This window comes from Salvelinus fontinalis, chromosome 4, assembly GCF_029448725.1.
Source record: "Salvelinus fontinalis isolate EN_2023a chromosome 4, ASM2944872v1, whole genome shotgun sequence".
Taxonomy (NCBI): Eukaryota; Metazoa; Chordata; class Actinopteri; order Salmoniformes; family Salmonidae; genus Salvelinus; species Salvelinus fontinalis.
The window spans coordinates 33,331,007-33,347,935 of NC_074668.1; the positions used below are offsets into that span (position 1 = coordinate 33,331,007).

General features: G+C 38.6%; 1 long non-coding RNA gene across 2 annotated transcripts; it reads left to right on the forward strand.

Moving 5' to 3' along the window:
* Positions 1-524: 524 nt before the first annotated feature.
* Positions 525-15,991, forward strand: LOC129853585 (uncharacterized). 2 transcript variants are annotated; one of them, XR_008759158.1, is made up of 5 exons: positions 525-982; positions 1,105-1,209; positions 1,922-2,028; positions 2,463-2,571; positions 5,189-15,991. It is a non-coding gene; the product is annotated as an uncharacterized LOC129853585 (long non-coding RNA). The 2 variants fall into 2 exon arrangements; XR_008759157.1 differs by having other exon boundaries at positions 527-982; positions 1,922-2,571.
* The last annotated feature ends 938 nt before the right edge of the window (positions 15,992-16,929 follow it).

Consider the following 16,929-nt stretch of genomic DNA (forward strand, 5'->3'; position numbering starts at 1 on the left):
TGTCATAACACAACTGACTGGCTCAAACACATTAAGAAGGAAAGAAATTCCACAAATTAACTTTTAACAAGGCACACCTGTTAATTTAAATGCATTCCAGGTGACTACCTCATGAAGCTGGTTGAGAGAATGCCAAGAGTGTGCAAAGCTGTCATCAAGGCAACTTTGAAGAATGTCAAATATAGGATTCTTCATATTCTTCCAAAACACCTTTTTTTGGTTACTACATGATTCCATATGTGTTATTTCATAATGTTGATGTCTTCACTATTATTCTACAATGTAGAAAATAGTAAAAAATAAAGAAAAACCCTGGAATTAGTAGATGTGTCCAAACTTTTGACTGGTACTGTTTGTGTGTGTGTGTGTGTGTATATATGTGCATATAATTGCTTTCTGTATAAGATTAAGCTCGTATTTAGATTAGGTTATAAGGGGTCACAGACAGGAGTGTGCTTACATTTAATTTCTCCATGACGCTGTGCAGGCAAGGCTATTAATGTGATAATTTCAGTTTTTCTTTTACCTAACTGGACACTGGGTTTACATTGTGGTATAGGATAGGGCCCGTATTTACAGTATGCTTCATTCTATTCTATTCTAGCTCACCGCAGAGATCCTGTTGTTGTAGCCCATTTGAAAAGGTTGGGACAACGCATACAGACACGTTTCGATTATAGAGGAGACGCAGATGGTGGAGGAGACCTACGGGCATTCTGTCACGAGTTTGTAGTAACAATAGGACGTATATTTATGGCAGCTGGAGTCCGTAGCCTAAATGCGCTTGCATATAAAATACAGACATCTGCATACTGGTTAATCTCATGCCATCCAAACACTCCTTTGTCCAGGCTTCTGTCTTTTTATTTACTCTCTTTTAACCGCCCATCAGAGGCAGCTGCTCGCCATTTACCAGACCTCTGCTCAAGCAACGTGACGCACTCCACAGCACGTCCTCATTTTAGAGGAGATCGATGCATGGGTAAGTTGGAATATGTTTTTGTGCACTGCGCATCACAAAACCATTGGTAAGGATTCGCTTTAAATTTAGAATATCTACACTATATGATTAATAATTTTGCACATCTCTCATCCTACCCGAAGGGGATCGGACAGCTCGAGCGCTTCATCGCAGCCTTACTGACTGACACAGATGCTGCGAGACTGGTGCATTGTGGACCGGTGGTCAAACTTACATCATTGCAAAAGGTAGGAGACCACTGACCGATTTTCTGATATTCGTTTAATAACATGACATTTCATTCTACATTTTAATATGTGATTAGCTTCCAAGACCGTAGCCTCAGACATACAATTGTTGTCCCATTTACATCATGCGCAGGAGAACATAGGGTATAAATAAGATGATTAAAACAATCATAATGTATGGTGTTTAATCATTCAAGCTGGGTTTGACAAATCGTCATTGCGAGGTTCATTTTGAAATTACGTTTTATGATGCGCTCGTGTAGTACGACAGTTTTATAAGAGCTAAATACCCTTTCAACACCCATTTCAGTGAAGTTTAAAGGCAAACGCCTAATACAAGCAGACACGCACACACAAAGCTCCGCAGGACCAACTAGTCTAACCCTACATTAATAATTGAGACATTTGAATGCAGCAACAGCGCAGTGAGTGTGAGTGAGCCACCACAGCATCCTATGCCTTGTCCGTTTTGGCAATCTGGTGTTCCATTATGGAGTTTAAAAACGTAATCATAGGATAGGAATAATCAACATGTATTTTTCTTTGGGCAGACATTCATGCTCGCAGCCCCTCTATGGCATCAGCATGTGATGACGCAGGGGTAGTGTGGATCAATCTAGTTTTATTACAAACAGTTCTTATATCACCCTGTCCACCTCCACTGCTGCTGTTTACATAGTGCTGTTGGCTAATGGATGCCCTCTGTATACAGTGGCCAAACCCACAGCCCAGCTGTCGGAATGCAAGACCCCATGATGACTGGGGTTCCCTGGTGTCCCTGACTGACTGGTGAATACAGGAGTAGGGAGAGACAAATGGGTATGTGTCCAGTATATCCTCATACTGTGGAGGGGGTTCTTGTAAAGGCAGAGGTTTAACAGCCGTTATTGATGGTAATTCTGTCTTGTGTGCTCCATTCCGTGATATTTTTCAATGACTATTGTTGGTATTAGGGGAGCTGTCGTAACAAGTTATTCATTTAAATTAGGTTAGTTCAAAGTAAAAAAAAATCAAATAAGTTAGAAAAAAAAGGTTATTCAGGTCCATTAGATACTGTTCCTCAACGCCTATGATTCTTGGTGATTTTGCAGACTAATTTAGTAACCCTGGCCGACTGCAGTTCATAGTATCTATTGGTAGTAGTCAAGGCCAATGGTCAAGGTCCAGCACGTCCTTGGTAGGGTTTTGGGGACAGGTGTTCCAGGGGGTTGCGTTCCACTTTCTGCTGCTCTCTGCTCTGTGTTTATCTCCAGATATATCCTGAGGAAGATGCTGGGATGGTGCCAGCCCTCAGAGCCTATTTAGACGAGTCAACGACATGTCCTGACTGACAAGGCTGTCAACAAAGCTGTTTTTAAACAGGTAACACTATTTATCAAGCTAATGTAGATTTCCATTGAAGTCATTGACTAAGAAGGCACAATTATTTGCTAAATGACCTTGTTAAAGAGACCAACTGGTAACCTATACTGAGGTAGACTGTTTTCTCTGTTCTCTAGATATGACTGAGGCTTTGTTAGGCGTTTGAGCAATGAGACATCTCGTTACACACTGGTTCAAGGGCCTTATACTCACACAAAGAACAGTGCTACCATTGAGGTTGTGCTGTACAGTATCTCCTCGTGCTGAGAGAGGGGGTATATGTAAGGGATTAGTTTAGTGTGTTTATACAGTTGAAGTCGGAAGTTTACATACACTTAGGTTGGAGTCATTAAAACTTGTTTTTCAACCACTCCACAAATTACTTGTTAATAAACTATAGTTTTGGCAAGTCGATTAGGACATCTACTTTGTGCATGACACAAGTCATTTTTCCAACAATTGTTTACAGACAGATTATTTCACTTATAATTCACTGTATCACAATTCCAGTGGGTCAGAAGTTTACATACACTAAGTTGACTGTGCCTTTAAACAGCTCCGAAAATTCCAGAAAATGATGTCGTGGCTTTAGAAGCTTCTGATAGGCTAAGTAACATAATTTGAGTCAATTGGAGGCGTACCTGTGGATGTATTTCAAGGCCTACCTTCAAACTCAGTGCCTCTTTGCTTGACATAATGGGAAAATCAAAAGAAATCAGCCAAGACCTCAGAAAAAAAATTGTAGACCTCCACAAGTCTGGTTCATCCTTGGGAGCAATTTCCAAACGCCTGAAGGTACCACGTTAATCTGTACAAACATTAGTACGCAAGTATAAACATCACGGGACCACGCAGCTGTCATACTGCTCAGGAAGGAGACGCGTTGTGTCTCCTAGAGATGAACGTACTTTGGTGCAAAAAGTGCAAATCAATTCCAGAACAACAGCAAAGGACACTGTGAAGATGCTGGAGGAAACAGGTACAAAAGTATCTATATCCACAGTAAAACAAGTTCTATATCAACATAACCTGAAAGGCCGCTCAGCAAGGAAGAAGCCACTGCTCCAAAACCGCCATAAAAAAGCCAGACTATGGTTTGCAACTGGGGACAAAGATTGTACTTTTTGGAGAAGTGTCCTCTGGTCTGATGAAACAAAAATTGAACTATTTGGCCATAATGATCATCGTTATGTTTGGAGGAAAATGGTGAGGCTTGCAAGCCAAAGAACGCCATCCAAACCGTGAAGCACGTGGGTGGCAGCATCATGTTGTGGAGGTGATATGCTGCAGGAGGGACTGGTGCACTTCACAAAAAAGATGGCATCATGAGGAAGGAAAAGTATGTGGATGGAAAATTATGTGGATATATTGAAGCAGCATCTCAAGACATCAGTCAGAAAGTTTAAGCTTGGTCGCAAATGGGTCTTCCAAATGGACAATGACCCCAAGCATACATCCAAAGTTGTAGCAAAATGGCTTAAGGACAACAAAGTCAAGGTATTGGAGTGGCCATCAGAAAGCCCTGACCTCAATCCTATAGAAAATCTGTGGGCAGAACTGAAAAAGTGTGTGCGAGCAAGGAGGCCTACAAACCCAACTCAGTTACACCAGCTCTGTAAGGAGGAATGGGCCAAAATTCACCCAACTTATTGTGGGAAGCTTGTGAAAGGCTACCCAAAACGTTTGACCCAAGTTAAACAATTTAAAGGCAATGCTACCAAATACTAATTGAGTGTATGTCAACTTCTGACCCACTGGGAATGTGATGAAAGAAATAAAAGCTTAAATAAATCAGTGTCACTACTATTATTCTGACATTTAACATTCTTAAAATAAAGTGGTGATCCTAACTGACCTAAGACAGGGAATTTTTACTCTGATTAAACGTCAGCAATTGTGAAAAACTGAGTTTAAATGTATTTGGCTAAGGTGAATGTAACCTTCCGAATTCAACTGTATATTAATCCACCGCATTTTAACAGTGCAGTCGACCTATACTGCCAGAGAAAGAAGGCGGAGAACAAAACAACCTGAAAGCAGAACCATAACTAAATCAGATTAGTCTAATCTGCTTTCATGGCTGATGAGTTTTAATATCTGACATGTGCCAGATAGGCCTATAAAATGTTTGGTTGGGTCAGGTCAACCAAGAGCTAGAGAGAAATAGAGGCTGCATTTGGAAGGGTCGTCTACATATGTGGTTTACCAAGGTAACACATAGGTCCTTGAACTGTAGTAATTCTTAGAATCCTCCCCATTGGCAAAAACCTGATTGCACACACACAAGCCCTCTTGCTTATGACTTGAAGTTTGTGACAAAATGAGTGACATTTCATGTTTAGACTGAAACAGTAAAGTGCAGACTAAATGTCTGTTCTCCTCTTCACCGTAGCACCATGTCAGCCTGAACCAGTGCCTGCGTCTCTGCTCCCTCCATTTGTCTTAGTTGAGGTGTCCTCAGTAAACTGACACAATGACTATTTCTCCCAGCCTGTCAAACTGTCTACTACTCAGTTCATCATCTTCATCTTTCTCTGCTGCTCAGTTTTCTACACACCTTACTGTGTTGTGTAGAACAGAACTCAGTGACTGTGTTGTCATGTCATTCCCTCTGCAGTTGTCAACGCGGTTCATCCTTACCGAACTGGGACTGGAACTGGGACCTATGGCTTTCACCCACTGAGAAAGGGGCACAACATTGGCATTCACCCACTGCTGATGGGGCACAGCCACACTTCTTTATCTATCAATATGTGTTAGAAGTGTATCACCTTGCTGTGATTATTTGGATATTTTACTTAGCCTACTTAAAATGGAAGTATCATTGGCACATTGCTGGTTTCCCTTTAACCTTTTACTGCAATGAGCTAAATCAGTCACAGTGTTTCTTGGTTGTCTTAAACAAATCCACTATGAAACAAGAGTATACACCTCACATACATGGTTATGGGCTTAAAAAAAGACCTGTACCATATCAGATATACATTTGAAATGTATTCAAGTTTGAGTTTGCATCCCAATATTACAGTTTATATACATCAAAGAAGACTGAAACATTACAAAACCATAGAAACACAGAATTTTCGGCGGGTTTTTGAAATAATGTTTATTAATGATGAAAGATATGAATAACATTCCACCCATGAGTCCACTAGAGGGCGATTTGGTAATTTGACTGCAGGAAAGGGCTACTTGTAGTCTTTTGTGCCACATTGTTCAGGACTTTATTGGATAGGACCACATTTCATGCCATAAGAGAGACTCATAAGGGGTGGAGTTGTAGTGTTGTGTGTCTGACGCTTTGGTGCTTTGCATTTCCTTCCTCGAAATACTGTTTAACTGAGGGATGCTTTCTCTCCTCTCCTTTGTAAATAACTCTAACACGTTCTGATCCCCTTCCACACTGTTCAGCTGATCAAAGCACTGACACTGCAGTTGACTAACACCTCTCTCTGATGCCTGCTTCTCCTCATGCTGTCAGCACTGTCCTTTGTCTTCTCTGTAACCTTGGCAACACTTTAACACCTTACTCACCTCCTCCAATCTCTGACGTCTAACATGACTAACAAGATTGAGTCTGCTGAGATGGTCTTGCTGTTCATTTCAATGATGTGCTCCTAACCAAGCTAGCAGGGAGCACACCCATGACAAGCCTGTGCGGATGGTTTGGTAACATTAGTCTACCCTAACGTTACAGGAGTGTTGAGGATGTTAGAGTTGTGTCAGTGTGTGTAGCTGTGTTTGTGTTGGGGGTGTAGTTCTTAGACGGTTTCCCGAGGCCTGGTTTGTCTTGTGATTGCTGCATGTACTCTGAGTAACCTTAGCTGGAGTCGTAAAGAACTAACCAACACTGGGGTAATCCTGGTTTACTAACCTGGACTAACAGTCTAACATTCACTAATCAACCAAACTGAAACCCAAGTACTGGAGAAGTGCCTTGTCTGACTCTCCCTGGTTAAAACCATCCTTAACCTAATGGTCTGTTAAAACCACTGTGTGTGTGTGTGTGTGTGTGTGTGTGTGTGTGTGTGTGTGTGTGTGTGTGTGTGTGTGTGTGTGTGTGTGTGTGTGTGTGTGTGTGTGTGTGTGTGTGTGTGTGTGTGTGTGTACATTGTGTGTTTAAGAGTGGGGCTGTTACTGTCATTAATATTCTTACACTCTGAAATCAAACCCCCAACTGTCAACAGCTCTCTTGGCATTCCTTAATAAATACACTAACAATAACCCTCTAATACCTAACAGTACTAACGTCTGCTAACAGACCTATTGTTACTAATACTCAACTGTACTATGGATGATGTTGGCTGGACTTGTAATTTCTAACACACTCACTAACCCTTTGCTTTGTGCCCTGAGTCTGAGACAGAGTCCTCTCCCATTTTCCTGAAACCCTTCTCCCGCCAGACACAGATCACCCAAAATCATATACAAGAACTATGTATTTATCAATCTGTTATAACCTTAAGTGTGATATGTTGCTTGAGACATGTTACTTTTGGCCCCCTAAAGCACAATGGTGAGTGATTCCAGGATCTGGGATGGAAAGCTGGATCAACCAATAGATTTAAAGAAAAAGCGCACCTAGGTTGACCACACACTTCTGCTCAGGGTGACGATTGATTTAAAAAATATATATATTACAAATCATACAGTAACTATGCTAAAGAATTGTATTTCATTAAAGCTAAAGAATTGCATTTCATTAAAGCTGAAGTATTCTATCTTAACAAATAATGGCTGACAAATGTTTGTCCCTCTGTCCATTGTGTGACCAACCTCCAAAAGGCGTTGCAGCTCAGTGCTTGGTTTGCAGTCTGCATAGACACTGATGTGTATTATCTTATAAAAGATAAACCAAAGGAAATAGCAACCCTTTCCTGCTTTACTACTAACTGAGTGGTGACTGGTATACTAACCACCCCATATGAGGCCTAACAATTTGGCCATTGATTCATTGCTCTTACTAACATACTGTATCTTCCCACATAAAACAATGCTACATTTTACTATAGAATACTATAGTACACTCTGTAGTATCCCTGGATCATGTGTAGAACTTACCAAATAATTTTGTGTTATACTATAGCGGTATACAGTAACCGAAAAGACACTGGTCCGAATCCCTGAGCCGACAAGGTGAAACATCTGTCGATGTGCCCTTGAGCAAGGCACTTAACCCTAATTGCTCCTGTAAGTCGCTCTGGATAAGAGATTCTGCTAAATGTCTAAAATGTAGAATGGTATATAGTATACTGCACACTGTAGTATCCCTTGATCGTGTAGTGCTTACTATATACTTTTGTAGTATACTGTGGAATACTATACTACACACTGTAGTATCTCTTGACTGTATAGTGCTTACTATTGGATTGTGTAGTATACTGGTGAATACTACACTCCACATTGTAATATCCCTCTATCGTGTACTGCTAACTATATATTTTTTAAATATACTGTAGAATACTATACTACACACCGTAGTATCCCTCGATCGTGTGTAGTGCTTACTATATGTTTTTTATTGTATACTGTATAATACTAGATTAAATAATACAGCATTATCTGCAAAAAACACTAGTAAATACTACAGTAATGTCCACAAAAACAGTAAAAAAAAAAAAAAAATATATATAGTTATACTAGATTATTTTAATTTGCATATGCTTCACATTCCCATCCCCCATACAGTGGTGTAAAGTACTTAAGTAAACAGTTTTGAAAGCACTACTTAAGTAGTTTTTTGGGGTATCTGTACTTTACTATTTATATTTTTGACAACTTTTACTTTTACTCCACTACATTCCTAAAGAAAATAATGTACTTTTTACTCCTTACATTTTCCCTGACACCCAAAGTACTCGTTACATTTTGAATGCTCAGCAGGACAGGAGAATTGTCTATTTCACAAACTTATCAAGAGAACATCCCTGGTCATCCCTACTGCCTCTGATCTGGCGGACTCACTAAACACATGCTTTGTTTGTAAATTACATCTGAGGGTTGTAGTGTGCCCCTGGCGATCTGTAAAAAAAAAGAAAAAAAAAAAGAAATTGTGCCGTCTGGAATTTTACAATATTTTTATTTTACTTTTAAAACTAAAGTACATTTAAAACCAAAAACTTTTTGACTTTTACTCAAGTAGTATTTTACTGGGTGACTTTCATTTTTACTTGTCATTTCTTTTAAGGTTCTTTAGTTTTACTCAAGTATGAACATTTTGTGCTTTTTTCATCATTGCCCCCATATCTCAATTTGTGCTAACTATGAGTGAGATACCTACATGCCATGTATAGACTATATATTGTCTTCCCTACAGATTGTAAAAAAGAACAGATGCTCTGAACTATCTGATCAGACTCCAGTTCTACCTACCTACCTACAGGTTATGGAACATTTGCTATTTTTGCCCAGCAGGTTTCCTCAAGGAGAAATCCTCCATTTCTATGAGCCTCTCCCAAATCCAAACATGAGTTTGCAGTGATGGGTCAAGATTATAAGTACCAATTGGATGTCACAAAATTGGGGCGAAAAAGGGGTAAAAAGTACAAAAAAAATACCACAAAAAACATAGTAAATACTAGAACAATATCTGTAAAAACTACAGTAATTACTATAGTATATGCTATAGTTTTTACTGTAGGAATATTTTCAGTATTTATACTGTAGTAAGCTTTACAGTATACTAGAGTTATGTCCACAAAAACACTACAGTAAAGTCCGCAAAAACACTACAGTGAAAACCTATAGTATATTTCTGCAAAAACTACAGTGAATACTATACTATATTAGTCATGTCCGCAAAAACACTGCAGTGAATACTACAATATACTTCTGCAAAAACACTACAGTGAAAACTATAATATGCTTCCGTAAAAACACTACACTGAATACGATAGTATATAAATATAGGAATACTACAGTATTTAGAGCATAGTATACTATAGTATTTTTTAAATATGTCTTCTTCTTTTAATCATGTCACCCACTCCACCCTGCCCCTTGGTGAGATCAAACAGCATCTTGTAGGCCATGCAGTATATTGTCTTTACTTCCTGAGTCATCCTGAGGATACATCCTTTAGTCCTTGATTGTATGACATTTTACTAACCTCCTGAAATGGAGTGAGAACACTAACTATTGGGCGATCCCACGCCAGTGGGAGCAGAAAATATTTTTGTTATCTCAGATTGTTCTTGCAATTCTCACATATAAACTTCATTGGGAGGAAGGATGTTTGAAATGCTTTTATTTGTATCACAAACTGTTTGAGAGAATCATGACGAAAGTAGCCATTTTAAGCCTTTTTTTTTTAGACCTATACATGCCTCCTGTAAGACGTATGATCTGTGAACCGAACATCATACAGATATCTTAGTCATATAAAATCAAATGTTTTTATTTGTCACATGTGGCGAATACAACAGGTGTAGACTTTACCTTGAAATGCTTACTTACGAGTCCTTTCCCAACGATGCAGAGGTAAAAAGTAAGAAACATTTGCAAAAAAGGAAATAGTCACACAAAATAACAATACTATATACAAGGAGTACCGGTACCGAGTCAATTTGCAAGGATTACGAGGTAATTGGGGCAATATGTACATGTACAGTTGAAGTTGGAAGTTTACATACACCTTAGCCAAATACATTTAAACTCAGTTTTTCACAATTGCTGACATTTAATCAGAGTAAAAATTCTCTGTCTTAGCCTCTAACACCTCCCAAACCCGGATCCGGGAGCACCCCCATCAGTAGAAAAGCTACTAGCATAGCCTAGCATAGCGTCACAAGTAAATACTAGCATCTAAATATCATTAAATCACAAGTCCAAGACACCAGATGAAAGATACACATCTTGTGAATCCAGCCATCATTTCTGATTTTTTAAATGTTTTACAGGGAAGACACAATATGTAAATCTATTAGCTAACCACGTTAGCAAAAGACACCACTTTTTTTACTCCACCAGTTTTTTACTCCATCAGTAGCTATCACAAATTCGACCAAATAAAGATATAAATAGCCACTAACCAAGAAACAACTTCATCAGATGACAGTCTGATAACATATTTATTGTATAGCATATGTTTTGTTAGAAAAATTTGCATATTTCAGGTATAAATCATAGTTTACCATTGCAGCCACCATCACAAATCTCACCAAAGCGACTAGAATAACTACAGAGAGCAACGTGTATTACCTAATTACTCATCATAAAACATTTCTTAAAAATACACAGCGTACAGCAATTGAAAGACACAGATCGTGTGAATCCAGACAATATTTCAGATTTTCTAAGTGTTTTACAGCGAAAACACAATATAGCGTTATATTAGCTTACCACATGTGCAAACATCACCCCAGCATTGATTCAAGGCAAAAAGAGCGATAACGTATAAACCAACAAAATATATAAATTTTTTCACTAACCTTCTCAGAATTCTTCAGATGACAGTCCTGTAACATCATATTACACAATGCATATAGAGTTTGTTCGAAAATGTGCATATTTAGCGGCACAAATCGTGCTTATACAATGACAATAGTGTCCAAATACTCAAGCAATCTGTCCGGCGCCATCTTGGAAAGGCACCTATTCTTATCGAAAACTATTCATAAACTTGACTAAAAAAATACAGGTTGGACAGCAATTGAAAGACAAAATAGTTCTTAATGCAATCGCTGAATTACATTTTTAAAATTAACGTTACTGCGCAATAGTTTTTTAATGGCGATAAAGCAAGGCTACACTGCAAGTAATGGCGTCTTATGCATTTGACTTTTTTCAACAGAACAATGAATTATCAGCATAAATAATTCTTACTTTTTTATGACCTCCCATCAGAATCTTGGGATAGGTGTCCTTTGTCCAAAAGAATCGTTGCTGGGTTGGAGAAAGTCATCTTCCACGTTGCAATTAGCAGTAAACAATGGCATGCGAGAGAGAGATACCCAACTTCCTACAACGCCAGAAAATGAAATACCCGAAAATCGCAATATACTGACATAAACTGATATAAATCGGTTTAAAATAACAAGATTATGATGTCTTTAAAGCCTATATCGAATAAAAACAGAGCCGGATATATCTAGGAGCTAAAACGGGAGCTTCTAAAACGACATGCCAAGGTCCTCACTGCGTCAGCGCGAAGAATCAAAAGGGGGGACCCTTTGATTCCAATCAATTTATAGACTTTCGGATCTGCCTAGAGACTCCATTTCAAGGCCCTCTATTCGCTGACACCCAGGGGAAGGCGTATGCAGTGCATCTCAACCAATAGAATAGAACACAGGCAGAGTTATACACAGGTCTGAGAACAGGTTGGAAAAATCTGCATTCTCAACTCCACTTAGGGAAATTGCTCTAAGTCCAGTTCTGTTTCACGCACAGACATAATTCAAACGGTTTTAGAAACTAGAGAGTGTTTTCTATCCAATAGGAATAATAATATGCATATTGTACGAGCAAGAATTGAGTACGAGGCAGTTTAATTTGGGAACATCAAGAAAAAATAGTGCTAACAGCTCCCCCTATTGACAAGAAGTTTTAAGTCAGTTAGGATCAACACTTTATTTTAAGAATGTGAAATGTCAGAGTAATAGTAGAGACAATGATTTATTTAAGCTTTTATTTCTTTCATCACATTCCCAGTGGGTCAGAAGTTTACATGCACTCAATTAGTATTTGGTAGCATTGCCTTTAAATTGTTTAACTTGGGTCAAACGTTTTGGGTAGCCTTTCACAAGCTTCCCACAATAAGTTGGGTGAATTGTGGCCCATTCCTCCTTACAGAGCTGGTGCAACTGAGTCAGGTTTGTAGGCCTACTTGCTCGCACACGCTTTTTCAGTTCTGTCCACAAATTTTCTATAGGAATGGGGTCAGGGCTTTGTGATGGCCACTCCAATACCTTGACTTTGTTGTCCTTAAGCCATTTTGCCACAACTTTGGATGTATGCTTGGGGTCATTGCCCATTTGGAAGACCCATTTGCCACCAAGCTTTAACTTCCTGACGGATGTCTTGAGATGTTTCTTCAATATATCCACATAATTTTCCTCCTCATGAAGCCATCTTTTTTGTGAAGTGCACCAGTCCCTCCGGCAGCAAAGCACCCCACAACATGATGCTGTTAACCCCGTGCTTCATGGTTGGGATGGTGTTCTTCGGCTTGCAAGTCTCCCCCTTTTTCCTCCAAACATAACGATGGTCATTATGGCCGAACAGTTCCATTTTTGTTTCATCAGACCGGAGAACATTTCTCCAAAAAGTACGATCTTTGTCCCCATGTGCAGTTGCAAACCGTAATCTGTTTTTTAATGGCGGTTTTGGAGCAGTGGCTTCTTCCTTGTTGAGCGGCCTTTCAGGTTATGTTGATATAGGACTCGTTTTACTGTGGATATAGATACTTTTGTACCTGTTTCCTCCAGCATCTTCACAAGGTCCTTTGCTGTTTTTCTGGGATTGATTTGCACTTTTTGCACCAAATTACATTAATCTCTAGGAGACAGAACGTATCTCCTTACTGAGCGGTATTACGGCTGCGTGATCCCATGGTGTTTATACTTGCGTACTATTGTTTGTACAGATGAACGTGGTACCTTCAGACATTTGGAAATTGCTCCCAAGGATGAACCAGACTTGTGGAGGTGTACAATTTTTTTTGCAAGGTGTAGTGGAGGTGTACAACAAGGTCTTGGCTGATTTCTTTTGATTTTCCCATGATGTCAAGCAAAGAGGCACTGAGTTTTGAAGGCCATGAAATACATCCACAGGTACACCTCCAATTGACTCAAATTATGTCAATTAGCCTATCAGAAGCTTCTAAATCCATGACATAATTTTCTGGAATTTTCGAAGCTGTTTAAAGGCACAGTCAACTTAGTTTATGTAAACTTCTGACCCACTGGAATTGTGAAACAGTGAATTATAAGTGAAATAATCTGTAAACAATTGTTGGAAAAATGACTTGTGTCATGTACAAAGTAGATGTCCTAACTGACTTGCCAAAACTATAGTTTGTTAACAAGAAATTTGTGGAGTGGTTGAAAAACAAGTTTTAATGACTCCAACCTAATTTTACTTCCGACTTCAACTGTAGGTAGGGGTTAAACGTGACTAGACAATCAGGATGGATAATAAACAGAGTAGCAGCAGCGTATGTGAAAGTGTGAGTGTGTGACGTCAATATGCGTGAGTGAGTGAGTGAGTGAGTGAGTGAGTGAGTGAGTGTATGTAGTCAGTGCGGGTGGAGTCCAGTGAGTCTGCGTAGTGCCGGTGCAAGAGAGTCAGTATAATTAAAAAGGGGCTCAATGCAAATAGGTTAGACATATTATTAACTGTTCAGCAGTCTTGTGGCTTAGGGGTAGAAGCTGTTCAGGAGACGTTTGGTCCCAGACTTGGCGCTCCGGTACCACTTGCTGTGCGTTAGCGGAGAGAACAGTCTATGACTTGGGTAGCAGGAGTCTGGCTTATTTTTAGACATTGTAACAATATACTCTTCAAACCATGTCGAATTTCCAGAGTGGGCTCTATCATACTTTTAATGATATGACCCATTTTTATACATAGATATTGACATAGTTCACTAACCAATTCCAGTCCTCCTTTATGTCACCGGCAGAGTTCCCTTTGAAATATTTTGCCCATTCACTGTGTTGGCGATGCTCATAAAATTGATCATACCTTCAGAATTAGCAGAGAGCTCACTCTGGAAATTTGATTTACTTGTAGAGCAGGGTTCCCCAACTGGTGGCCCATGGGCCGAATTAGGCCTGCTGGTGGTTTTATTTGGCCCCCCAATTTCTTTTTTTGTTCATTGGAATTTTCATTGTTGGACATAAAATACTGCAAAAACACCAGGAAATCAGCTCCAAGTGAGTTTTTTAATTTAGGAAATATATTCCCACACATAAGAGAGACAGGTAATCGTATACAAATATAAGCAAGGTTTGAAATTATTGTTTTAGTCAAATATTATATCCGTTTAGATTTCTTACGGTCAATTTGCAGTCTACAAATGATTTGTAATTATGTTCCGACCATCCGCTCAAGTAAAATCAGCTCATAGCTGAATCTAGTTGATGATTCTTGTTGTAAAGTATATTGTTCCAAACAATATGTCTTAAAATGAAACAAATTCTAAAAAGGTAGTTTTGAGATATTCATATTAATAGTTGTGAAAGGTTTTATTTCAGAACCAAGACATATTTTACAGTACACTATAAGAAGAATAATAACACCAAGATGTCTGTGTCATGTACTGTTCAAGGGGTCTTACAGGAGGCATGTATAGGTCTAAAAAAGGTCTAAAATAGCTACTTTCATCATGATTTTCAACCGCAACAAAAAATTCTGATACAAATGTAAAAAGCATGTCAAACATCCATCTCCCAATGAAGTTTCTGTGAGAATTGACAGAACAATCTGAGGTAGAAAAAATATATTCCGCTGGCATGGAATCGCTCTATTGGGACATGATAGCTCCCCACAATCTATAAAACAAACTAACCTACTAATTATCTAACAAACTAACTAACCTACTAAATATCTAACTAACCTACTAAATATCTAACTAACAACTAACCTACTAAATATCTAACTAACAACTAACCTACTAATTATCTAACAAACTAACTAACCTACTAATTATCTAACAAACTAACTAACCTACTAAATATCTATCTAACTAACTAACCTACTAAATATCTAACTAACAACTAACCTACTAATTATCTAACAAACTAACTAACCTACTAATTATCTAACAAACTAACTAACCTACTCATTATCTAACAAACTAACCTACTAATTAACTCTAACAAACTAACCTACTAATTAACTAATTATCTAACAAAAAACGAACCTACTAATTATCTAACAAACAAACTGAAATCATGTGCTCAGAGTTATAAGGTTTTGAGGTTTTGGTTCAGCAAACCATCACCTCACTTTGGTGTGTGTGTCCGCGTGCATGTGTGGGCATGCATATGTGCGTGTGCCTGCATGTGTGTCCATTTATTCTCAAACTGTGCATGACGAGGTGATTGTCTGAGTGTTAATGAGTATGTTTATGTATCAGTTTTCTGCTGAGTAACATTATGGCATAGCAATGTTGTCCTCATCCCCTATTTACAAGTGATTTAGCCTAAAAATGAGACCACATTTTATGATAATGAAACAACTGTCAAAGCTTGACTATCAAATTGATCAAGCTACTGTATGAAGCAGTTTTTCAGAGTAGCTCAGTCATAGGAGTTAAGGATGACCAACCTAACTAATCAGTGACCACCACAGTGTAGAAGAGGTCTTACTTCCTTGACTTCTCTGTCCTTTATGTACTGGAATTACTGAATACTGGATTGATGAAACACATTTCCCATGTCCTTTTCACTGTGGAATAAACTGTCACACATTTTGAAAAGCGCCTCTTTGTCTTGTGTTTTAGCGCTACGGTATTTATTTTTAGAAAACGTCTAAACATTCTCAAGGCCTGGTGTTTCTTGGACCAATTTTAAGTCCAAGAATGATCTTTCTGTATGTATATTATCGCTCTGTGGGAAGCGCAGGTTTCCACTCAACCGTACTGCGTTATCACTCTGTACTCAGTGTGTGAAAGGCTCCCATGGAGGCTCTCTCATTCTGTCTGCAGTAGGCAGCTTTCACTCAACCAGCCAGTCACTGCTCCCCCATACCACCCACCCCACCCCAGCATGCCTCTGTAGAGTGACAGACAGGTGACGGGGGCTATGTCTTTGATCTCCTAATTGCAGTAATCATAGCGGCGTGTGATTACTACCACAGTGTATTTGACACATGCAGAGGCCTTAATTTTCACAATGCTGAAAAACACCTGTGCTTAACAAACCTCCTTAAACTGTGGAGAGCACTTCAACAACAATTTCCTGTCCAATGTTTGAACTGGAGGAAATATTTTTCTTATCAATTCAAGAAAGCATACTTTCAAGACATTGGATTGCCCAAATGTTAACATAAGTATCATATTTGTAACATCTTTTAATGGTCAAAATGTCCACCATAAATTAAATATCTTGTGTCCTGTGAAATGAAATATTATCTTGTGTCCTATGAATTGAGTAATAGTAAAAATTTGCTATCATTGGCATTTATGTGTGACATCTGGTTGAATGACTTATAGTATAAGTAAATCAGGGAATATATACAGTACCAGTCAGAAGTTTGGACACACCTACTCATTCAAGGGTTTTTATTTATTTTGACTGTTTTCTACAGTGTAGAATAATAGTGAAGACATCAAAACTATGAAATAACACATGGAATCATGTAGTAACCGAAAAAGTGTTAAACAAATCAAAATATATTTTTATTTTAGATTCTTCA